We start from the raw sequence: 24545 nt of genomic DNA, 5'->3' as shown, positions 1-24545 counted from the left end.
GCCACCCAGCTGCTGAGGAGCGGAGCTGGCTCCTGAAGCCAGGTCTCTGTATTCAGGCTCTCCCTGTACTCCAGCCCCCCGGGCTCTGGGGCAGACACGGGACCATAGGAGTTCCGGGCAATGTAGGCTGAAGGCAGAAGGTGCTGGCACCTCCCAGCTGGGGTCTTTTTCAGATCCCCAGGCCCTCCTCTGGGAGGCAGGTGCAGTGAGCCCCTCGTCTTCCCTTCCCTGACGAGTAGCCTTCATTTGGCTAAAAGGCACATGGCTCTAGAAGGCCAGGGCAGGCTGCTTCACGGAGAGGGGAGGAGCTGGCTCAGTGACAGGGAGCAGAGGACATCCTGGGACGGGGTTCCAACCATCTCACCCTTCACCCCCACATTCCCTTGCTCCCTGGAGTCCCCCCGAAGCAGGGCTGGACAGGATGGCAGGCAGAGAGCTCAGAGCCATGAGCGATGTCCCCAGGGTACTGTCAAAATTAAATTAACATTTTTTCCATTTCCCCTTTATTGCAAACACATTGAATGCCATGGCACAAACTCCATTTCTCCACTGGCTCCTCCAGGCCCTTGTTTCTCGGCCTGGGCTTCCCGGGCAGGCCTGAAGACGGACGGGGAGTCCGGTCTCACGCCTCCTCCTCAACGAAACCTCGAAGGCCCTGTTGCCCCAGAGATGGTGCCAAGTGCCAGCCCCAGGGACAGGCCCTTGGTCCCTGACCACCTGCTCCTCCCTCCATTCGCTGCCAGCCCTCTCAGCTCCCAGGCCCCCATCCTGCTCTGCTCCTCTCCCATGGGGTTAGGAATCCCAGAAGAGACTGAGTTCCCACACCAACCAGCCATCAGCCCCATGGCAAAAATGCTCAGAACTCAGACCTGCCAGAGCCCAGAGGCAGGAGTGCAGTGGGGGCTCAGATTGGGTCATCTCAGCAGAGTCCCCAAACAGAGGACCATGGCCTCCCTGGGGTCACTCATTCGTTCAGCAGTTCGTGTTGAGCACTCGCTCTACCCCAGCCCCATGGAGAGACTCAGAAGGGTCGGGCACAGCCCTGCTCTCAAAGAGTTTGCACTCGAGTCGGGGACCCAGCGTGGGCAGCAGCGTGGCAAGTGCGGGTGCTGTGGGAGCACGGAAGGCCCCCAGAGGGACCGTGGCTGAGCAGAGAGTTCGTCCCACTGAGAAAGGGAAGGTGCCTTCTGGGCAAGAGGAACGGCAGGTGAAAGATTAGAACAAGACTCGCTGTGGACCGGCTTCGGGTGATGAGCATTTGGAGATGGGCAGAACATAAGGTGGGCGTGTTGGGGCTGGGTCAGGCTGGAGGGGGCCTGGCCACAGAGTGCCCTAAGGACCTGTGGGCAGTAGGGAGCCAGCGAAGGGCGCTGAGCTGGGGCGTGGCAGGGTCAGGTTTGCATTTGAAGGAGCTCCCCCTGGCTCCCCCTGGAGGGCCTGCTGGAGGGGCAGAGACCAGGGATGTGGATGTTGCAATCGTCCGTGGCCAGGATGAGGTCAGAATGAAGGCGACAGCAGCGGGGAGAGAATCAAGTCACGAGATCGCTTGGATTGGCCTTGGTGGACCAACGGGACCAAGGGTCGGGTGAGGGAGACCGAGGAGTCTCAGGCGACGCCCGCACCTCTGCCCGGGAATCAGGTAGGTGGTGGGGCCCCTCACAGAAAGGGGGGGCCCTGGGAGGAGCAGGCTGAGGGGAGCACAGACAGCTGAGGGCGACAGCCTGTGGGTCACTCAGGTGGGCGTGGCAAGTTGGTGTGGACACGCTGGTCTGGGGCCCTGGGGAGGGCCGGCTGGCCATCACATCGGGGTGAGCTGGGGCAATAATCAGCCCTAGTGTCTGGTAATCAGGACGCTGGCTGGGAAGAAGACGGTGAGAAGAGAAGAGGGCCTGGGCCGACCACCAGCGGAGGCGGCGCTCAGAGGGAGGCACCGTGAGGGCAGAGAGACCAGGGCAGGCAGGGCTTCGGGGCAGGTGGGTTTAGCAATGGCCGGCTCGGGGGGCAGCAGCAGGAGCAGCTCAAGGATCCAGCTCTCTGTCCGTGGAGGACTGGGGCCAGAAGCCAGACTGGAGAGAGTTCTGGAGAGAGCGGGCAGTGAGGAGGTGGGGGATGGGAAATGTAGACAAAGACAAATCTGAAGAAACTTGACTAGGGACGGACTGATGGAGAAAGCTTGGGGCGGGGGGCGGGGGGAGGGGGGGACACATGGGGGCGGGGGCACCGAGAGGGACTTTTTTCGTTTTAAGATGAGAGAGAATCGAGTGTGGTGATGTGCTAGGGGCTAGGAAGGGTTTGCAGACACAGGAGAACAGGGTGATGGCTGGGGTGAGGTCTCTGTGTCCAGAGGACCCCCAGCACTTAGCAGACAGTTTTTGGGTAAGCGAGCGAGTGAGCGGTACAGATAGGGGGAGCAGACTATGGCATCATGCAGGCCCCCTTCATGTTGGGGACAGAAGGGAGGGGAAGGCTAGCTCGGCAGGGGGTTTGCAGACAGGGAGGCAGGAATTGACATGGGGTGGCTTACGTGCTGGGAGTAAATACGGGAGCAGAAGGAGACCCTCCCTCACACCTGCCCTGACACTCCCACCCTCCCCATCATCCAGGAGCACATGGACATGTTGGGAGGGGGCTGGAAGAGACACTGCTCACTGTGTGGAGAAGGGCAGGAGCGTGTGGGGCTGCAAAGGGCCTCAGACAGAAGACAGGAGGGCTGGGTTCAGCCAGCCCCTGACTCTGACTCCACACATGACCTGGAGCAGACCCCTCTGCCCTCTTGGAGGCTCTACTTTGTCACCTGCTGAATGGGACGTTCGCATCAAGGTGCTGTCGGAGGGGTGCAGTGTGGCATTCCACGCATCTTGCTTTTCAGACCTGTGGAATTCTGAGAAATCAATACTGTAGCACTCCAGGCTCCTAAAATTCTATAACATAATTTCTGTGTTGCCACCAGGGATGGGTCCAGCAGACATCGCTCCCCTCAAAATTGCTCTGTCTGCCCATCACCGCTGCCAGCTCTCCTTCCCTCCCTTCTCCCCATCAACTCTGGGCACGGCCAGCCTCGAACACGTCCCAAGTGAGCACTTGGCAGGCGGGGGCCGTGATTCATGCCCCTCCAACAGGCTTCGTGGCTAGCCCGACCGCCAGAGTATGCAAGACATTCTTGGCCTCGCCGCTCGCAGGGATTAGCAGGGCGGGGCGCTGGGGCTGGGGGAGGCAGACTGTGTCCTGAGTCCTCGGCGAGGCAGGGGGCATCCAGGCACGAGCATGTCTGAAGTGGCCGCCAAGCTGGCCAGGGAGGGAACATCGTCCCATAAACCGAGGCCACGTCTGGGACCCAGACAGCAGGGCTAGGGCGGGGACACACGGGGAAGCCTGCCACCTGCTCTGTGTCCAGGGAACGAAGGCGGGCCAGGAGTCCGGGGCAAGCGAGGCTGCTCGCCACCCCGCTGCGCCTATTTCCCTCCGTGAGCCCCTTCCTGCCCCCATGCCCCTTCCTCCCTGTGGGAGCCTGGCCCACCCCATCCCCAGTGCCCAGATACCAGTCCCAGGCTTGGCTGAGAGCACGAAGCCCACTCCTGGGCAGTCGAGGAGTAGACAAACTTAGCTACCTCCAGTCTCTCTCTGCACCCATTTCAGGCCCCAGGGCCTTGTCTTCACCCTCAGACCATCATTTCAGAACAAGATTATGTCTCCCTAAAAGCAAGCCCCCCGTGTCAGGGCTGTGTGTACACACACACACACACACACACACATGCATGAACACGTTAAGATCGGTGTCCTAGGATGTGGCCCTGCCCCCTCAGACCATCATCACAGACCAGGGCTGAGCCTCCATGATCAGACCAGAAACCCCAGGTCTCATCTCTCCCTCAGGGGAGACAGGCGAGGGTGGGATCAGGGACCGTAGGCAGCCCAGAGAAGAGAGATGAAAGAGGGCAGCAGGTCATCACCCACCTGCAGGCCCAGCTGGTCCCCCGAGGAATCTCTGTGCTAAGGACAGGTATAAACAGTTCCCGACTCGGGCCAGGAGGCCTGCGCTGGTCAGTCAGAGAGGGGAGGCTTCCCAGGGTGGGGACTTTGAAGACTGGTGTGTGGGCACGGAGCGCCGAGCCAGGGTGGCTGGCAGCAGTGTGGTCCGGTGAGGGACAATCTGCTATGCCCCTCCCCGGAGGCTGTGGGTGACCCCCATGAAAACGCCTCATCCACCTTCTCCAGGGCTCAACAGTGCTGGCCCTGAGGCAGTCCTCACCCCAGACCTGGGGCTCTGAGGCTCTGTGGGGACAGCGGAAAGGGCTCGAACTTCGGGTCAGACCCACCTGAATTTAACTCCTGACCCCACGCTTACACTGCTCCACCTTTCTGAGGGCAATTTTGCTTGTGTAGAAAACAGAGTCAGTAACCTACATCAGGGGTCCTTAGGGTCATCGGGCAACACTGGTGAAGACCCTGGGCAAACACACAGTTGGCCTGAAATCCACAGTGTTTTCTTTCCCTAGATTGTCACAGGTAACCCCAGGTGACACAGGGCCAAGGCACAGGAAACACTAATGCAAGTCCAGCCTGTCCCTCCATCCCACATCCGGCACCAGGTCCTCCAGGAAGTCGCGGAGACAAGCAGAGTGGCGGGGCAGAGAGAGCGCTGGCTGGCTCAGGAGGGATGGCCTCGGGGGCCCATGAGGGCGGACAGGGTCCCCTCCAGCAGGAACTGGAATCCCCAGCACCTCGGGGCTCCCTTGTGAGTCCGTTTACTCCCCAGGGTCTGGCCGAGCTCCCGGCCAAGGCCTCCCTGTAGAGGACAATGCCAGGGACCCAGTATGACCCAGACATGGCCCTGCCCTCCTGGAGCCCTGGCACCTTGGGGAAGTGAGGCCCCACAGTGCCGTGGGGCAGAACTGGGCAGTGGAGGGTCTGAAGGTCTGCAAGTCACCCCTGGGAGCCACATGTGGCTCAGGAGCCATGTGCACAGACGGGCAAGGAGCCACCCGATGGCCCAAGGGGAAGTGGAGTCACCCAAAACTGCAAAGGAAAGGGAAAGATCACGGGGGACACGGAAGGGTGCTGCCACTCTCCCTCTGCCTCATCTTCCGTCCCCCGAGACTAGGAGATAAAGGACTGCGTCTGAATCCTGGCTGCACCATCCACCGGCTATAAGGCATTGGACAAGGTGCTGCATCTCTGTGGGCATCAGTTTTCTCATCTATAAAATGGAAGTGGTAATGAAACTCAGGGCCCTGGAGAACGATGTGGGCTGAGTCAGGAAAGGTGGCCGTGGTCACGGGCACCCTTATAGTCATCATCCCCAGGCCCCTCTGAGGAGCACCCAGAGGCTCTACTCAGGGTGGGCATTCCAAACTGGAGTCCCTGAGACCCAGCCTGGACCCCCTGCTAGAGAGGGGCAGGGGTCCTCAGCCCTCAGCACCACCCAAGGGGGGCCGAAGGAGGGACAGAGGCCCAGCCAGACGCGACATGTGCCCAGCCCCCGTTCATTCCTGATCTAAGCGCTGAGACCCCTCCCCACTGGGGCAGCCAGCCAAGCCCCTCCGTGACGGGGCCAGATCTGGAGGACAGCTCGGCCAGGCCCGGGACGGAGCTCGCTCCCTGTTCAGTCCTTAAAAGTCCACGGGACTGAGCTCCTCTCCGCGGCGGAGGGGGCCTGTGTGTGCAGGGGCTGCATTCCCGGCGTGCCACGAAGGGGGAACCGACCGGAGGTGCCCCTAGAAAACGCCTGGGTCCAGGCCAGACCCTGGAAGAGGCCACAGCACCAGGGTCTGAGCTGCTCGCTACTCTGCAAGTCAGGGGGATGCGGGGGGGGCAGGGGCTTGAGGGTAGAGAGTGCAGTTAGGATGGGACTTAAGGCGGGGGAGGACAGTGAGCAGGGACAGTGAGGGGATGGTGGCGCAGAGAGAGGAGAAGGGGCTTAGTGATGGGGGAGGGGCTTACTGTAGGGGAGGGAGGGATCTCAATGTGCAGGGAGGGTCTCCCTGCAGGGGTTCATGTGGGGTGTGCTTGGCAAAGGGCCACAGCCCTCCCTCCGTCCCCATCACATTTCTTGTCCTGCTCTGCCACACAGCCCTCACTGGGTCACCCACTCTGGACCATACCCTCTGGCCTTCTGCCCTCCTGGGCCTGGCCATGCCACCATGTCCCTCCCCACCCAGGTCCTCAGGGAAGTCCAGGACAGAAGGGCCGAGGTCTGGGCCCTCTCTGAAGGCTTGTCTGCAAAGGCCTGGGCAATCCAGATGAGGTGGGATCCAGGCTCCAGACCCTGTTTGGGCTCATGGTGCAGAGGCACAGGGACCCCTCCCTGGAGTTGCACTGGGGAGGGAGGAAACAAAAACTGAGAATCAGGCCACTTCACACACAGGGACCCAAGCTACTGTGGGTCAGCCCCAGGTGTGAGCTAGCCGGTGGGGCAGGGGTCAGCTCCCTCTGGCAGCCCAAGGAAGCCTGCCTGGAGGAGGAGGAGGTGCGACCCTCAAGCTGGGCTTGAAAGAGGAGGAGGCCATAAAGAGGCCTGGCGGTGGGGAGTGGGGGCTGTCCTGGAGCGGGTGTGCAGCAGGCTGTCGGGGCGAGGTGGGCTGCAGAAGGGGACAGATGCTGCCACGCATAGCCTGGCTAGTGTGGCCAAGGGGGGGATTTCATCTCAGAAGTACCAGGGGACAGACAGGTGCGCAGGCAAGGGAGGGACTGCCCAGGAGAGAGTCCCCAGCATTGACATGCTCCCTGAGGAGCAGGAGAAGGAAGCTGTTCACCCCAGGGTTCCCTCTGCCTGATCAGGCTGAGAGAACTTCTGCACTCTGTGCCCCCCAACCACGCGCATGCACACACGCACACAGATCGTCCACAGAGGATGCGCTGTATAAGGGGAGGGCGGTGGGGTTCGTGCAGTATCCTCACACTCTGTCCGAGATCAAGGGTGAGACGGGCTCCCAGGCCCCAAGTTCCATAAACCCAGAGGGGCTGTGGGTCACGGGGGCGTCACAGTGGGATCCGTTCCTCCCACACCCTTCTCACTCCCCCCGCCCCAGGAATGCAAGTTGCCCTGGAAATACTGTTTAGGTACAAACACTTCTTCAGGAAATATCCTGAGGGACGGGGGAGGAGCAGGCCAGCTGGGGAGAGGCCAGGAGGTGGGGGGCATGGAGAGACCCCTACTGGTCACTAAGTGGCTCTGGTCCCTGAGGCAGGGCAGGCCACGGCTGAAGCTGCCTTTCCCATGGCCAAAAGGGAGAGCTAGGGGTGGAAAGAAGAGTAACAGCGAGGGAGGGAGGAGCAGAGGAGAGCCTTGCACCAGTGTCCCAAGGGCTGGATTCTACACCCTGCAGCTGCTGGCTCTGAGCCTCAGTTTCCTCATCTGTAAAATGGACGGGTTGTCCCGATGGCTCTTTCAACCCTGGTTTTCCAGCTCTCATGTTCTCTACTGCCATCAGGGCCTCCCCTGTGGGGAGAGGGATCTGGAGGCCCATCTTGCTCAGCCCCTCGAAGAAGCCCTCTCTGCCAACCATCACTTCCCTGCTCGGTGCGTCCAGTGTGAGAAGGAGCAGCTGGTTGGGCATACAGGGGCGCTGCCAGGGAGCCAGAGCTGGGGAAATGGCCTGGAAGGACAGGGTGGGGAGGAATTTGGAAAGTTTTAGAACCTTGACAGCTGGAGCCCCGTGAGTCAGTGGGGCAGATGGAAGTGATTAGGCGCTGGCAGGAGGCACGGCGGGGAGGAGCTGGGAACCAAGTGCAGAGGGCTCAGAGCTCAGACCCCGGTGGGCAGCTTCCTCCCGGCTGTGCAGCCACCGGGGGCCCAGGCTGCCGTGCGTGTCTGGAGGCACCGAGCCGGGCTTGCAAATAGGCTCACATGCAGGGGGACCAGGAAGCTTGAGGCGGGACCAGGGCAGGAGAGAGGCATGGGACACAGGGTCGGGGGCCTCCTGTCGTTGGATCCATAATGCTTACTGTCCAAAGGAGGAAAGATTCTCAGGGCTGGCCCCTCATATCCACTCCCTTTCCCCAGAAGGTCCTAGGACCGTCCCTAGTGAGAATACAAGTGCCTCCAAAATCCAGTCATGTACTTCCCCCTCTCTGGAGGCTGCCCTGTGACTCTCAAGTGACACCTCATCTCTGAGCGAGAGGAAAGCAGAGAGTAAGTCATTTTCAAAATAATTCCATCTTAAGCCACTTGTCAAGCCCCTCCTGGGCTGGGTCCATGCTAGGTTCTGAGGATTCCGAGAAAAGCCCGCTGAGTCCGTGCCCTGGAGAAGTGTCCTGCCAGGCAGGGGGCCTGGTTGCGACATACAGCCATGGAGAATCAGAGTGCCTGAGAAGCATCCAGCAGTACCCATGGGGCAGCACACGGGACAAGGAGGCTGAGAGCTGGGGGCCATGGAGAGCAGGGCCTGGTCCTAGGGAGATGCTGAGGAGGAAGGTTGGAGAGGTGGGAGGGAAGACGGGCGTAGGCAGGAGGGACGCCGTACCACGCTGCTCAGCCGCTTAGATTGATGAGCAGGGAGGCCCCTGTCTCATGGAGCAGTGGGTGAGCCAAATTGGAGTGGACAGATGGATGAGGACAAGGAGAGGAAATGGAGGTGACCAGAGCCCAGCAGCTGGGGTAGGGGGTGACTGACAGATGAGTCCTGAGGGACAGGAGTTGGGAGGGTTGGGGACATACAGGCACAGCCAGTCCCAGGGCCCTGCTGGTACAGCCAGAGCCACATCAGCCATCCACAGGCCTCCCCACAGACCCACTGGTGACTCCTCATGTCACCGCAGTGCTCAAATGTGAGCCTGACCATGGACCACCAAACCTAGCCTTTTCCAAAGCATCTCGTGGCTCCATTCCTCCCCAACCACCTCACCCATCCTCTCGGTGCCCAGCAAACATTCACTGATGGCCGCCCTCTTCCAGACTCCCGCCCGGCTCTCTGGCATGCAGGAAAACTGAGCATGGTCCCGGCCTGGGGAGGGAGACGGGCGGAGTGTCCCAAGCACCATGGCTGACACCTGGAAGGAGGGATCACTCCACCTGGGAGGTGGGGACCGAGGTAAAGCGGTGACTCTGGAGGTGAGTCTAGCACAAGCAGCAGGACTTTGCCAGGCAAGCTGGGGTGAGGAGCTGTCCTGGGCATGGAGATAGGGGTCTGGAGGGGCCTCACAGAGGGTGCACAGCAGGCCCAAGGAGAGGGCAGAGGTGGGCAAGGTCAGAAGGTCAGCACCTGTCCCTGGAGGCCATGGGGGCTTAGCTAAAGGTTTTAAGCCGGGAGGACCTATGTTACAGAAAGATCACTCTGGTGGCCTGTGAACAGGCTAAGATAAAGCCTAAACTTGGTGGCCATCCATGAAGAAGAGGGGACAGACACAAGAGGGGCTGAGGAGGTAAAATCTACAGGATTTGGTAACAGAGTGTAGGGAGTTGAGGGAGGGGAGGGAGGCGAGTGGGAAGCTGGGAGGACGGAGTGCTGCAGGTGGAGATAGAGACGGCAGAGGAGGCACTGACTGGCACCATTGCCGAGCGTCCCTTGAATCTGATGGCTTTGCAGCATCTGGTCCATCTCAGTGACGATGTCACTGGGCTGTCAGCACAGAGCTGGCAACAGCAGCCTTTAATGTGGATGAAGGGTCCTAAACAGAAGGCCAAAGAACTCACAGTTCTCTCCCAGACATGACGGGGAGCCACTGGGGGCTTTAAGCAGGGCACTGACATGGTCAGATTCATAAGAGCCCTCTGGGCAGCAGGGAGGAGGCTGAACGGGCAGAGAGAGACTGGAGGCAAGGAGGACAAGGGTGAGGATGGGACGGCACCCTACAGGCGAGGCCCAGCAGCGGGCCACAGAGCAGGCCCTGGGGAGCGGCTGACCCAGGCTTGAGGGTCACAGGTGGCTCTCACATTTATGTAAGTGGGGTCTTGATAAGTTGCATCATAAACAACGCTTAGGCTGATGCTTTAAGTCAAATCCTATTTTAAATGATTCAATCCAAAAATGAAATTAAGAAAATTCCATTTACAGTAACATCAAAAAGAATAAAATGTTTAGGAATAAATTTAACAAAAGAAGTGCAAACCTTGTACACCAAAACTACAGAAGATCATTGAAAGAAATGAAAGCTCTCAATAAATGGAAAGACATTCCACGTTCATGGATTGGAAGACGTAACATTATTAAGATGATGACACAAGAGTCCTTCCTTCTCCACGATGCCGCTTTCCTGGGTTTCAGTTCTGCATGGTCACCAAGATCCGAAAATAATTAAATGAAAAGTTCCAGAAATAAACAATTCATAAGTTTTAAACTGGGCCCTGTTCTGCATAGCGTTATGAAAGCTCCCGCCATCCCGCTCCATCCCACCTGGGACATGACTCACCCCTCTGTCCAGCGGATCCCTGCTCCCCGTCCGTTAGTCATTTAGGAGCCGTCTTGGTTATTAGATCAAACATCGTGGTATCACAGTGCTTGTGTTCAAGTCACCCTCATTTTACTTAATAATGGCCCCAAAGTGCAAGAACAGTGATGCTGATAATTCAGACATGCCAAAGAGAAGCCATAAGGTACTTCATTTAAGTGAAAAGGTGAAAGTTCTTGACTTTATAAGAAAAAAAATCATATGCTGAGGTTGCTAAGATCTATAGTAACTTTTATTACAGCATGTTGTTACAATTGTTCTATTTTATTATTAGTTCTTGTTGTTAATCTCTTACTGTGCCTAATTAATTTATAAATTAAGCTTTATCATAGGTACATATGTATAAGAAAAAACATAGTCTATATAGGGTCAGGTACTATCCACGGTTTCAGGCATCCACCAGGGGTCTCGGAACACATCTCCCACAGAGAAGGGGGGACTGCTGTACTGCCAAAAACAGAGTCAATACAATCCCTACCAAAATTCTAATGGTGTTTCTGCAGAAATGGAAAAACTCATCCTAAATTCATATGGAATTTCAAGGAACCAAAAATAGCCAAAACAATCTTGAAAAAGAAAAACAAAGTTGGAGGACTTACACTTCCTGATTTCAAAACTTACTAGAAAGCTACAGTCATCAAGACTTTGTAGTACTCCTGCAAGTATAGACAGATAGACCAATGGAATAGAATTGAGAAATAAACTATCACATTTATGGTCAATTGATTTTTGACAAGGGTGCCAAAACCACTCAATGGGGAAACGATAGTCTTTCCAACAAATGGTGTGGAACAACTGGATAGCCACTTGCAAAAGAATGAAGCTGGATCCCTACCTCACACCATATACAAAAATTAATTCAAAATGGATTGAAGACCTAAATGTAAGAGCTAAAACTATAAAATTCTCAGAAGGAAACATAGGGGTAAATCTTCATGACCTTGGACTTGGCAATGTTTTCTTAGCTATGACACCAAGAGCACAAGGAAAACACAGGTAAATTGGACTCCATCAAAGTTAAGAACTTTTGTGCTTCCAGGGACACTACCAAGAAAGTGAAAAGACAGCTCAAAGAATGGGAGAAAATATTTGCAAATCATATTTCAAGTGAGTTAAGAGAATATCTTGTATAAAGCACTCCCCCCAGAGACTTCTCCATGTTGAGGATGGAGGGGAAGACCCGTGCCCAATGTACAGAGTGAGGCGACCAGCCCTGCCCTTCGTGGAGTGAGATTGCCCACAGACAGGAGATCTGCCCACATAGGAAAGCAGAAAAATGAGAGATGGGGGAGGGTGGGAAGATGCGGGGGCCCTTCCCCCCGGGGCAGCCACGTTCTCTGGGAACTTGTTCACGAATTCCCCGAATTCCCCTATATTAATTTTAGAACGAGTCCTCGAAACCCCAAGGAGTCCGGGGGACGGCCTGGCGCCAGTACAGGCAGCTCTCAGAAACGAGGACAGCGTGAGGGAGAGGCTGTCTGGCCCAGCCTCCACTCCCAGCCCGGCCTCATCCATGGGAAGGTCACGCGAGGCACGAGCCGGCCAGCCCCGTGCAGGGTGCGGACCCAGGCGACAAGCCAGCAGGTCCTGGGGCCTGAGGCCCCTGTTCCCACTGACATCAGTGCAAGGTGTCAAGGGGCCTGAATCATCGGGGCCAGGGCCAGCCCCCTCCCAGGGGAGAGCATAGCAGAAGTATGAGGCAGCCCCAGCCAGGCGGGCGGCCCTGGGTTAGGTTGGACACGGTGACTGTTTTATAGAATTAGCGAGCAGGACTCGCCGCAGGGGGAGGTGGAGATGTCATCGTCCTGGATTCCAACGGGCTGCCCCCCTTCTGATTCACAAAATTAATTTCAACGGCTAGAGAGAGGAGCCTGTCAGCAGGGCCAGGGGGTCATAAACATGAGGAATATTAATAGCTCCAGCCAGGCTGCCTAGGGGGCTAGGGGGCCTGCCAGAGGGACTGACTTATTTAGTCTCTGCATTAATGATGTGGAAAGAGGAGCATTTAGCCAGGCTGGGGCGGACGCTGACCTACATCAGGGCAGGGATTGCCCAAGCTGAGGACAGACCACAGGGGGCCCTCTGGGGCTCCGTCTCCCCCAGAGAGGATTCCTCTTTGCACTACCAGGGTGCCCCAGCCCCACGACCCAGCCAGGTAGGAGCTAGCTACACCAGGAGCACTGGCTAGGAAAGGATGAATCTCCTTCCTGAACTGGAGGCTCAGGAATGACCATGTGTGTGAACACACACGCACGTACACACACCTTTGCACATTTCTGACAACAGGACTAGCTGCACCTCCCCTCTTCCCAGCCAGGTGAGCCCAGACTGTGCTGGTGGGACCAAGTCAGGGTGCAGAGTATCCAGCCACCCCAGAGGTGCACGCTGACCAGGTAAGGACGGGCTTCCCCTTGAACTAGACCCCTGACCTCCCTAGTCCTTCCCCCCAACCTCATCCTGCAATTAATCAAGTCCAGGGATATTTAAAACTGGAGCTCAAGAAAACCCATGCACCTGCACACACGCATCTTTTTGCATCTCTGACACCTGCTCCCCCACACACTTAGAAGAGCCCATTCTGTGCACAGCCCGTCCTACTAAGGGGAACAGAAATCAGGGCAGCTGGCAAGCTCTGTCCCCTCCCAAGTCCCTTAGGTCCTGAGAACATCATTCTGAACAGACCTCAGGGCCCCCGTATCAGGGGGTCCTGGGCAAAGGAGTTTGTGAAGAGAGACAGCTGGGAAAGGGTTTGCAGAGAACCGGTTGGGAGGCATGCCCAGGGCCCACTGCAGACAGGCCGGGAGAACCCCCCCGGGAAGCCCCCCAGCTCCCAGCTGCATGGCCTCTGGCTGCCAACGCTGGGATAGACACAGACGAACTGGGACTGGCAGCAGCTGGGGCTGGGATCCTGCCGAGGCCCGAGCTGGAATGAAGGAGAAACCTGTCCAGCAATGAGATCAAGGAGATGGCACCAATGTCTCCCCAGGGAGCCGAGCTCCGCGTCCCAGGACATTCCAAACTTTGCGAACAAAACATGGGGTGGGAGGCCGGCCAGGCTGGGCCAGCGCCAGGTGGCCCCCCACCCTTCCCCAGCAGTGGGACCGGCTGGGAACGTAGCATGAGCTGCCGGGAATGCTGCCTGCACAAGTCGCCTGGGGACGCAGCGTCCAGACACCTGCCACGTTCCCTCGGCCAGGCGCCACATGTGGTCAGCCGCCTGGTCTCTGCTGAGCCGGGCCCTGTGTGGAGCCTGCACATCCACCTGCAAGATGCTATTCAACTCAGCAAACACCTTCACAGCCACGATCACATCTAATCACCCCTGGAGGAAGCCAGGCCTGGCAGGTTGCCCCCGTTTTGCAGGAAACTGGGGCCCAGAGTGGAATTTGCTTGAGGTCACCGAGCAATTAAGAGGCTGGTGCAGATTGTCACCCAGGGCTGCTGCCTCCCACTCCCGAGTTGGTTCAGCTACACTTTGTGCTGGCAGCAGGAGGCCACCAAGACCCTGGGCCCAGAGGTGAAGGTAGATTCTGACAATTATGCTCGCAGGTATCATGCCAAGAAGCTGATGCCAAGACAGGTGGACAGCAGCCAGTGTCCATGGCTCAGAGGATAGGGGAGTCGGGGGGGAAATCATGATGGCTTCCTGGAATAGGGGTTCTCCCCAGCAGCCCAGTCCTCTGTGAAGCCCACTCAAGTGACCCCAGGTAGAGACAGTGATAGACCAATAGAGGGAAAATGGCAGAGAAGAATCAGAGGCCACTGGGGTAAGCCGTATCTGCCTGTGTGACCTTGGGACTGTCCCTTCTCCTCTCCAGGCCTCGTTAGTACAATCGGGGCAAAGGATGCCGGCTCCTGCCAGATCGCACAGTGATTCACCAGCTGAGACGCTCACGATGCAGTGGTCGGAGGAACAGCCCAGATACTGCCCAGCACTTAGGAGACCTCAAGTTCTAGCGGAGTGCCTGGGGAGGGCAGGGGGCGGCCTGCCCCCAGCCTGGCTGGGATGCGAGGCCTGAGGAGGAGCTGGATGAAGGCTCAGAGATGTGAATGGCGCTAGCGGGAGCCAGAAGAGCTGTGAATGGACAGGGGATGGAAAGCATGTGTGTGGGTGGCTGGCCTCAGTGGCTTGGACCATGTTCCGTACATGATAAGAAACCGAGGGGATTAAGTAAGGCAAGGTCATGGTCAGATTGACCGTGGTGTGGGGGACACTGGTCCAGGCAAGGGGTCATGTGTATAGCCTGGCAGTGGCCATGAGAAGGCTCAAGGTGAGAATCAGAGGTTGAATCTCTTTCTCCCCATCCATCCTGGATTGTGGCCCCTTGAAGACAAGAGAGGGGCTCTGGTGTCCAGGGCAGGCACTGGGAGGCAGGACAGGCCTGCTGACCGTGTGTTGACCCCGAGGGAGCCTGGCCATCACAGCCCTCTGCATGGAGGGGCCACCCTGGGGCTGGAGCAGGTCAGGCTGACCGAGGGCACAGCTGACATCCGACTCCCCACGTTCCCACGTTCCTCCCAGCGGCCACAGCTTGCAGCGCTGAATGGTTCCGAGAAATCAGTGGTTCAAATGTCGCAGGAGCGAACACAGAGCTTCAAGGAGGAATTCATCCACCTGACCCAGGAAAGGCTCAGAAGCACCTACTGTGTGCCAGGCTTGGGGCTGGTGTGGGGGCACAGATATTAGAATACAGGGCCTGAGTCTGGGGGTTTGGGGGCGCCCAGAGACCCATGAACCACGAAGCCCCTGGGGGTCTGGGCTGTGGGCACTGGCACGGGGACAGACCCGGAAGATCAGGCCTTGGCCAGTGGAGAGATGGGAGGAAGGTGAAGGGGCAGGAGGGCCAGGGGCAGGAGCTCCTAGGGACAGCAGAGCACGGGATTCGGGGTCTGCAAGTGAGTGGGAGGCAAGGGAGAGGGGGCTTGGTGCGGGGACCTCAGTGAGGGGAGGGGCTCAGCAGTGCAGCCCGGCCCTGGACTGGGACCAGGAGCCCAGAGCCCACCTTCCCCCAAACCGCCCATCCTGCCAGGTTTTGGTGGAGACACAGAAGCAGAACCATGGCCATTTTCACCTTCTAAAAACCACAGACATCCGACGCTGGGCACTGCAGCCAAATTTCTGAGAGAGACAGAGGCCCCGTGGGCTCTTCTCCTGACGTCAATCGGGGCTTCTCTTGTGTGTCTGCGGCTTTGACAGGAGGAGGCCAGACTAGGGGGCTGAGCCGAGAGACGAGAGAGGGACCAGAGCCCAAGGGAGGCCCCTGCTCTTCTGACCTGCCTTCCCTTGGGCAAAGCCATGGTCAGGGTTTTTTGGGGACCCTGCCAGTGAGGAGGGCAGGTATCAGTTACCAGACAGGGCCTGGGGGCATCTGGAGTCCAGCGCCAGAATCAAGCACCCTCATCAGGCCCCATGTTAAAGCCACAGCCCATGTGGTCTGGGAGGCTCCACGCCAGGGAAGGAGGCCCTTTGACTATGGAGGTGGCGCCATTGGCCACTAAGGGACAGTCGATGCCTCCTTGGCTGCAGACCCTCATCAGTGGGCTCTCAGGAAAGTCTGTCCTGCCTGGCCCTCCCCTCTCCCCGTGCCCGGTCCAGTCCCTCCCTCTAGGCCAGAGCTCCTGCAGGGACCCCTGACTACCCTCCCCCCTCTAATCCTCTTGACACAGCTGCCTATAGTGCCAGGTCCAGGTTTCTGCTCACAGCCCAACTCACCAACACAGAGCTTCTGGGACAGGGAAACTGAGGCCTGGAGAGGGCCGAGGGGCTAGCTGGTACACCCCATGTCCCCAGGCCCAGCACAGGCGTCAGGACACATTTTGCTGAAGAGAGAACCAGACTGAAGCGCCCTGGCCACCCACCGACCCCAGCCCTGGCCACCATTCCGCCTCTGGGCCCCTGATGAGGCTTCAGGAGTTGGGGGCCAGCTTGTCATAGGGGAGGCGGAGACAGTGGGGAGGGGACGGGACAGGGATCACCTTTAATACATACCCGCCTCAGTCAGCTCCAAGCAAGGGTCCTGTCTCCGTACACACTGAGCGCCTAGTCTGATGTCAGTCTGAACTTGACCCCAAACCCAAAATGACCCCAACACCCAGCCTAGGCTAAGCCCAACCATGACCCCAGACTGAGCCTGACACCAAATCAAACCCCAACTCCACCCCACACGGAACTCCAGCCTGAAATGCAGGCTGACCCCTGAGCCTAGCCCAGACTGAGCTCTGACCCTAACCCCAATCCCCAACTGACCGCTGATCCTGACCCAACCCCACAAATGAACCTTGAACCTGACCCCAAGGCAGAGTCCTGGCCCACCATAAACAGCCCAGGAAAGACTCCGGGGACACCAGGACATGAACGCCAGCCCCTCTGCTGCCAGGCAGGGCTGCAGGGCCCTCTGAATGACGGGGCCAGCCAGGGATGGGGAAGGGAGAGACGGTGCAGGCCCCTGACACATCATGTCACAGTGGCCAACACCACCTTCCCCAGTCTCAGTTTATCAAATCAGGGCGGGGGGTGTCACAGCCTACCTGCTTCTATGCAAGGAGGCCCTGGTGGGATGAAAGAAGGGCCGGGCAGGGCTGTCTGGGAGGGGACCCTGGACCCATACACTTCCCTGCATACAAATCTTTCAGAAATGGTGGCCTGACTCATTGGGAAGTCCTGTTCCAGAAGGGACCAAGGCCTGGCATGAGCCTGCCTCCAGGAAGAGCAGACAGTGCCCAGGGCCAGCTGCACCGTGGCCACGCTCTGCAGAGGGTACAGCCCATGTGGCCGTGCATGGAACTAGGGTGCAGGGGCCCTGTCTCTGGGCCTCGCTGAACAGCAGGAGGTGCCTGGTGGAGAGAAGGTACTCCAAGCTCCCAGAGCTGGCTGGGTACCGGGGAAGCCCCAGCCCGAGGGGGTCTTCCTCCCTCTCCCAGGTGCCCTCCAGTCTCTGCATGTGGGGCCAGAGCCCCAGGGAGGCCCGCCTGAGCCCCCCTTCCTCACTGTGAGAACGTGCGCTTGCAGCCGCTGGGAGGAAATCAGCAGGAAGGAATGTGCTGTCCAGGGGCCAGCGGCCAGGACGGGCCGCCGGAGAGGGAGCGAGCGAGGAGACCCAGGGAAGAGCGGAGCTGGGAAGAAAACAGAGATGTGCCGGGGCAGCAGGCCAGGCAGTGCCGGCCCAGCCATTGTTCCCAGCCCCACGGGTCAGGTGCACCGGGCCCGTGGCCGAATCCCAGCCTCCGCTCAGCGTGGCCCAGACATCCCTAGGCCTGCCTGCCTCCCTTGTGTCCCAGACCCTGACCTCTGGGGCCCGGCCAGCCTAGGAAAAAGACAAAGCTTGTCCTCTACGCCCCCAACTGGCTCTACGGGTCTCTGTCTGTCTCCACTCTCCCTTCTAAGGTCCAGATCCTTCCACAAGTCTTACACTGTCCAGACCTCCCTGTGGGAGGAAGCTTGTGGTTTCAATGGCCTGATAAGCTAGTCCATATGTGGGCACTCATAGCTGATAATGACTTAGACCTGCCCTCTCAAAATGTGGTCCCCACACCAGTTCCATCCATATCGCCTGGCAACTTGTTAGAAATGCAAATTATCGGCCCCACCCCACACCTACAGAATCAGCAATCTGTGTTTTAACATGCCCTTTGGGGGCTTATGGTGCACACTCACGTTTGAGAACCACCGACTTAGAGCATGACCATGGTCAACTCTGCAAATGTGGCTAGAAATAATGAGTAACTGAATGAATGAACAAGTGAGTGAATGAGTTTCAAGAGGCCTGGTCTTATCCCCAGGCTTGAGTAGAATGGTTCCTTCTTGCTGCCTGATGTCCAAGCCCCAGGACTGTTGAGAGCTGCAGACTGGAACAGCTGGACTGACCGGCTGGACTCCCTCTGAGATGGGGCAGGCTCTCGGACAATGTCACCTGCGAGGAGCCCATCCAGCAGGTCGGGCCTGGGGCCCAGGCAGACGCAAAGAGGACCACCCAAAGTTAACAGGAGGAAAAGGTCCAGCAGGTCAATGGGATGTAGTGACAGGATTCTGGGACCTGGGAACCAGGCAGGAAGGCATAGTTGGGGAAGTCCAGCGGCAGGCAAGAGCGTCACCAGCACCCAGCCGGACTCTGGGGTAGGACTCCTGTGCAGGGAAGACCTGATGACAGGGGCCTCCACTATTAGAACTGGGACACGACACTGGAGGCTGGTCACCTGAACGTTGACCTTGTCTTCTGCAGAGATGCCCTAACTGAGGGTAGGCTGGGCCCCAGGAGCTGGGCAGAGCCGAGCCTGCCAGTTGATCCAGGGCCTCCAGCCGTGAGGAGGGGACAGGAGCTGCAGGGTGAGACCCAGCGTGTTATGAGTCTTGGGAACCTGCCAGAAGCAGGCCCTGCAGTCAGATCTGTCCTGAAGCTGGGGCTGCCCTTTCCAGAAATTCAGACCAGCTGGGTGAGGGACGTCCTCCCAGCTTCCCAGCTGCCTGGGTCTCGCCCAACCTTGGCCACAGTTGGCCTAATCGTGGCTCATATTTTCAGAATGAGTGAGAGACAGACGAGGTCTGTCCTAACCTCCTTGTTCTGTCCACCTGCCGGCTCGTCTCCCTTCCAGGCCGAGGAAGAGAGGACAAATCGTGTGGCCGGATCTCCACACTAGCCTGACACCAGGGAACCCGCCGTGGCCAGCTTTATCCGATGCTGAAAGGGTCATTTCCCACCTGACGTAAGGGGAGCAGCCCTTCGCCCACAGCCCCACCTCTGCTGGGTAACTTGGAATTTCAAGCCCAGTGACCCCTGAAGTGTCCTCTAAACCTGCGTGGCCCAGAGGATGTCCCACTTGTCCTGAGAAAGGTTCCATGGGGAACATGACACTGGTATCAAATAAGCCTGGGGAAGACTGCACACTCGGGCCCCTTCTTAGAAGATCAAAGTCCCTGTTAACAATTAAAGGCTCTGAGAAGTCCTGCAAGAGAGAAGCCTGTCTGACTTTGTAGAATCCAGTGTTTCCCTGGCTTATTGCATCCAGAACCTTTCTTTTCTCTCAAAACAACAGCCACAGAGCTTCACTTGGGAAATACATCCAAAATGCAAAGTGGCATTGCCCGCTGCCATCTTGACACAGGCGAGCTTCTTTCCAGAGTCTCAGGGAGGAAAAGCAGGAGTCGGCTGTGTCTGGTAAGAGGCCCTGTGGTCCAGAGAGCAGGAGACTCTGCAGACCCACCAGGGCTCAGCATGGCCATCCCTCTCTCAGCCTCCAGGAGACCCTGTCTCCAGAGCCACTGTCCCCAGAAAAGGTGTCATTGAGCAGCAGCCTCAGAAGAGGGGCAAGCTTAGCCAAGAGGGGAGGCCAGATGTGTGCAGCATCACGGATGGGAGAGGCACGGAAGGCTGGGACACCCAGGCAGCAGGGAGTGATGGCGTCTCCGGGCAACCCCTGGGGCAGATACAGCCTCGTCCTTCGGCTGGACTTGAACCAAAGACCAATTCGTGTCTCCACCTCACACCCCCACCCTGCCCAGCCTGTCTTCTCCTAGTCCCTCTGCATCCCCAGGGCCTGGGACCATCTCCCAGCCCCTACCTGTGTGCTCTGAGACTCTTACCCTCTTTGGGGCCGAGGGGGCAAGGATCCTGCTCCCGCTCCCGCTCCCGCCCCCTCCCTCCTGCACCGACTCTTGGCTGCCTCCTGAAGCCAGACAATACAGGGAAATGTTTGCACCCAAACAACTCCGCTGCTTCAGGAACTGGCTGACCCTGCCCAGGAAAGCACTCCTGCAGCTCCACCCTGGTCCCCTCAGTCCGAGGACCAGAGACCAAAGCTGAAGGGGCAGCCCAGCAGAGGTCAGCAGAGCCAGAGAGGTCATAGGCATCCCCGATGTGGCCGAGGGGAGCTCAGGGGTCGCCTCTCTCTAGGGACCGGGGCTTTCTTGCCTGCCTAAGTCAGAAAGGGAGGGCTGTTCCCGACTGTGGATATGCAAAAGCCAGATTGTCAATATTTATCTAGAGAGCTGTGGCTCTGGATTAATCTGGCCTGAAGATAATGAAAAGAGCACTTTGATGTGACTTGAGAAATGTATTAATTCATTCAACAAGCATTTGCCACACTTGGGGTCTGGGCCAAGCCGCATGCCGGGCACTGAGGATTCGGGGGTATGAGCCTCACCCCGCCCTGGAGAGGCCCACGGTCCAAGGGGGAGACAGAACCCAAAATGGAATGGGGGGCAGGTGGGTGCTGCTCTGCCCCAGCTGAAGTTCCTCTTGAGAAACGCTAACCTGGCATTGGCTAAAGCAGGGGCTGCAGGATCAATGCACACGCGGGTGGGATGGGCCGGGGAACCCATCACCAAAGTCACCTACAGCACTGGCCGCCTGGGTCAGGAAGCCACAGTGTCAGTGCAATTTGTAAAAGCAGAGTCCCCATCCCCACGTTTGATAAAGATTGAAATGCCCTCTGGTGGCTTCCCTCCCAACACTCCTTCCCATCTTATGATTCTGCCCCCACCAACCCCGACACAGCCCCGATGAGAGGAGCACCAGGGCAAGCCAAGCCGGCAAAGCTTGTGAAAAGCAGCAAGAAGACAAAGCAGATCTGGCACAGATGCGGCCACACGTGACGGTGCCGTGGGGTGACCCCCGGCACTCCTGTGCCTGGACCTTCAAAGCACACCAGCTTCCTGTTCCCAGCACGGGGCGGGCGGCGGGGGAGATAGAGTCAGGGACCCCAAGCTCCCAACTTGACCCCAGTGGGGCTTACCCAGCAGCCCACCCCTTCTTAGTACCTTTGAGGAAACCGAGGCCGAGATGGAAAGAGCAGGGAAGATGCAGGGGCGGCCGGCTGGGGGCAGTTCAGGTCAGGGCAGCCAGCCTGCTTGTCACAGCCCCTCACGCCCACCTCGCCCGCGTGCCAGAGACTGTGTGTTTTTGTCTTTCTTGGGGGGAGGGGTGTGGCTCAGAGCCTTGAGTGATGAGTTAACTGACAATGAATTTGAACCACATGGAGCCCGGGCTTAAGGGGAAAATGTTTTGGTGAGATACAGCTGGGATTTCAACTCCCGCCCCCCAGACAGTACAAAAATAGTCTGGGCCAGGCAGGCTCTGACCCACAGGCCTGGCCCAGTTTCGCCGCCCCGTGTCCTGGAGAGGCTCGCAGTGGCCTCTTTCCCTGCATCTGGGTTTCGTAATCTTTCCTGGTTGTTTGGGTCGCCTGTTTGTTGACTGGCCCGGTTTGTCTGGGAGGATTTGCTCCCTGAAGGCTCCCACAGGCTGGCCCTGAAGACAGTGAGGCAGGAAGACCCTCCATCCTGTCGCTAACAAGGCCCCCCGCGCTGGAAGCTGGAAAGGCTGCCACAGTCACAGCCTGGGGACTGGACTGGGAGCCCTGTGGCCTTGGGAGTGTGGGTGGGTGATGGGCTCTGTGCGCCCGGGCGTGAGGTGGACTTCACCCAAGTGAGATCTGGAAGGTCTCGTCAATGTCTCCAGTCCGAGCTCCTTCCTCAGGGGGACACTGAGGCCAGAGGCAGGAGGCGAGCGATCTAAGGCGCCCGGTTAACAGCACCACCGGGCTTGCCCCCAAGCGAGGGCTTCTGCTTCCGGCCCTGGGCCTGGCACCGAGGAGGCATCCAGAAGTGTTTGTGCATTGAGACAATGGTCAAAGCCCTTGGCCCTCAATCCTAGCTCAGAGGAAGGAAACAGAGGGCGCTGGGCCCCCGGGCGGGCCCCTGCCACCCCAGCACCTAGTAGTAATAACCTCCTGCCCCCGGGGGCAAGTGCTGAGAGCCCTCCTAGGGTGCTCCGGGCTGGGGCAGGAGGAGGGGATGCTCATGGCGCCCTCGCAGGCCCAGCGGCAGGGCCACGGGACAGCAGCTCCTGCAAAAAGAGGTGCCAGCAGTGAGGCCAGGGGTTGTTGGGATGGACAGAGAGATGGGGACACCGCAGGGGAGGGGCTCGAGGCAGAGACCTCAGCCACAGCATCCCTCAGACCAGCTGACGGAGCCACTACCTGGCAGTCCAGAGTCACATCTGGAAACCTCGGCCCAACCCAGGTGCGTAGACAGGGCTGGACCCTGCCCTCCTGGGAGTTGCGGTGATGGCCCTGAGCGAGCGAGGCTGCAGGGCCGCAGGCATTCTAAGGCCGCTTGGAGAACCAGTGTCCTATCCCAGGCACTCAGGCAGGACACATCCTCCCAGGTCACCGACCAGAGCACCGAGGCCCAGAGAGACCCAGTCCTGGAGACCCAGATGGACACAGAGCAGGTGGTCTAGGCATCGGGACCTGGCATCAGCAGAGGGCTCTTGGCTCTCCCCCATCTACTAGCTGAGCCATGGCCTCCAATCTGTAACTCAGGCCTACATCCATAACATAAGGGCTGTCACAGGACAGCGCCCTGGGGTGAGCGGCCAGGAAGGGCCGCAGGAAGTCCACCTGGTGAGCCTGTAGGGGAAGTTAGGCCAGCTGAGGGTGCAGCTAAGGCAGGGGCTCTGAGCTCCCCTGAGCTTCCCCCCCTTCTCCGGGCACTCCCAGCCTGCCCAGGGGCAGAGGAGGTGCTGTCTTCGTCCACTTGCCAAACTCCACAGTGTCGAGTCAAGTTCATCGGGGTCTTCTCAGGACATCCTCCACTTTCTCTGCAGGCTGGGCCACCCCGGGGAGAGCCAAGGCCCCTGTGACCACAGGACAGGACCCGTATCAGTCCTTCCTGCCTCAGTCTCCCCATGCAGGGTCAGGCGGGAGCACCTCAAATGTACACCGGAAGCATGGCCTGGACACCCTCTTGCTCCCACCGCTGCCCCCTGCCCCGTGGCCCCGGGACCCAGCCTGTCTAGAGCCCCCACTGGCCTGGCCTCCCACCCCCTCACTTCCCAGAGGGTTTCCGCTCCTTTCACTGCCAATTGTCCTACTCACACTGCCCACTCCCTCTGCTCCAGCCTGGCCCTCAGCCAGCCCCCAAAGGCCAGGCTGAGCCCGGGTGAAGGCAGCCCAGCTAGGGAACGGGGGCGTTGGGCTGGGGCTCTGGGAAGCCTGGCCCTCCCCCAGGAGTTCGAGAATGGGGGAAGGTTTCTTCCCAGCCCTCTTGGCAAGGGTGGGAATCGGGGGCTCAGTGAGGGGGTCAGACAGGCCTGGATTTGAATCACTTGTTTGAGTGAGCCTCTCTGAGCCTCAGTTTCCTCATCTGTAAAATGGGGGTGATAATGACACCTTTCTGCCATGGTCATGGGGATTTAGTGAGATATTACATCACAGCAAGGTCTTCACCATAGTGCCTGGAGTGAAGGAGGTTCCCAGGGAGGGTGGCTGGCATGTTCCTGCCCAACAGAGGCAGGGGTTCTGAGTGGTGGGGACATTGTGAGAAGGCACCAGGGAAAGGAAGGTCCGTCAGAGTGGTCCAAGATGATGCTGACGGCCCCAGAATGCCCTCCCTCCTTCCCCCTGCCAGGTCCTCTGACAGGTCAGATGGCGACAGAAGCAGACAGAGGGAGGCCCCCGACCCCACCCCAACACACACGCACCCATGGACACCCCCAGCCCCAGCACTGGAAGCTCGGACTGACCATCCAGACAGTGCCCCCACCTCAGGACCAGGTGTTCCCCCAGGAGACTGGGAACAGAAACTCACAGCCCCCAGCAGCCCCCAGCTTCTGCCTTCTGGAAGAGCCAGGGGTTCAGCTCCATCCCCGGTCAGCGAGACTCAGTAATGCAAAGCCTGTCTCTGTTTGGCCTTCGAAGCCTTGACAAGGCAGGGACTGCCCCTTGCTGCGGGGACGCCTCACTCAAAGGCCTAGGGGAGACAGGACTGGATGGCCCTTGCAACTCAGCTGTCTGCTTCTCCTCCTGGGCTGGGGACAGCAGCATCATTTCTCAGGGCCTAAGAGCCATCCCTCTCTCTGCCTCGCTCTATCTATCTCCCTCTCCACTCTCTGTCTCCCCACCCACCCGGCTTGCAGAGAGCCAGTGGGGAACAGTGGTTAAGGACACAGACTTTGGGCCCAGATTGCCTGGTTTGAATCCCAGCTGTGCCACCCAGTGGCTGGGTGGACTTTAAGCCTCGGTTCCCCATCTGTAAAATGGGTTAATGATAACAACGGTGCCTCCCTCACAAGGGAGGCCAGAATGAGTTAATACAAGTAAAGCCTTCAGAATGATGTTTGGCCAGAATGAATACTCAATAAACGCTAGCCCTCATTATTTTT

General features: G+C 58.6%; 1 long non-coding RNA gene across 1 annotated transcript; it reads left to right on the top strand.

The window, feature by feature from the left end:
* Positions 1-868: 868 nt before the first annotated feature.
* On the top strand, positions 869-24545 carry LOC138916987 (uncharacterized). The gene is made up of 3 exons (XR_011424287.1): positions 869-1639; positions 12700-12779; positions 14205-24545. It is a non-coding gene; the product is annotated as an uncharacterized lncRNA (long non-coding RNA).

Source organism: Equus caballus, chromosome 13 (genome assembly GCF_041296265.1).
Source record: "Equus caballus isolate H_3958 breed thoroughbred chromosome 13, TB-T2T, whole genome shotgun sequence".
Classification (NCBI taxonomy): Eukaryota; Metazoa; Chordata; class Mammalia; order Perissodactyla; family Equidae; genus Equus; species Equus caballus.
Note: the sequence above shows the minus strand (reverse complement) of the source record. Positions and strands in the feature narration are given on the sequence as shown.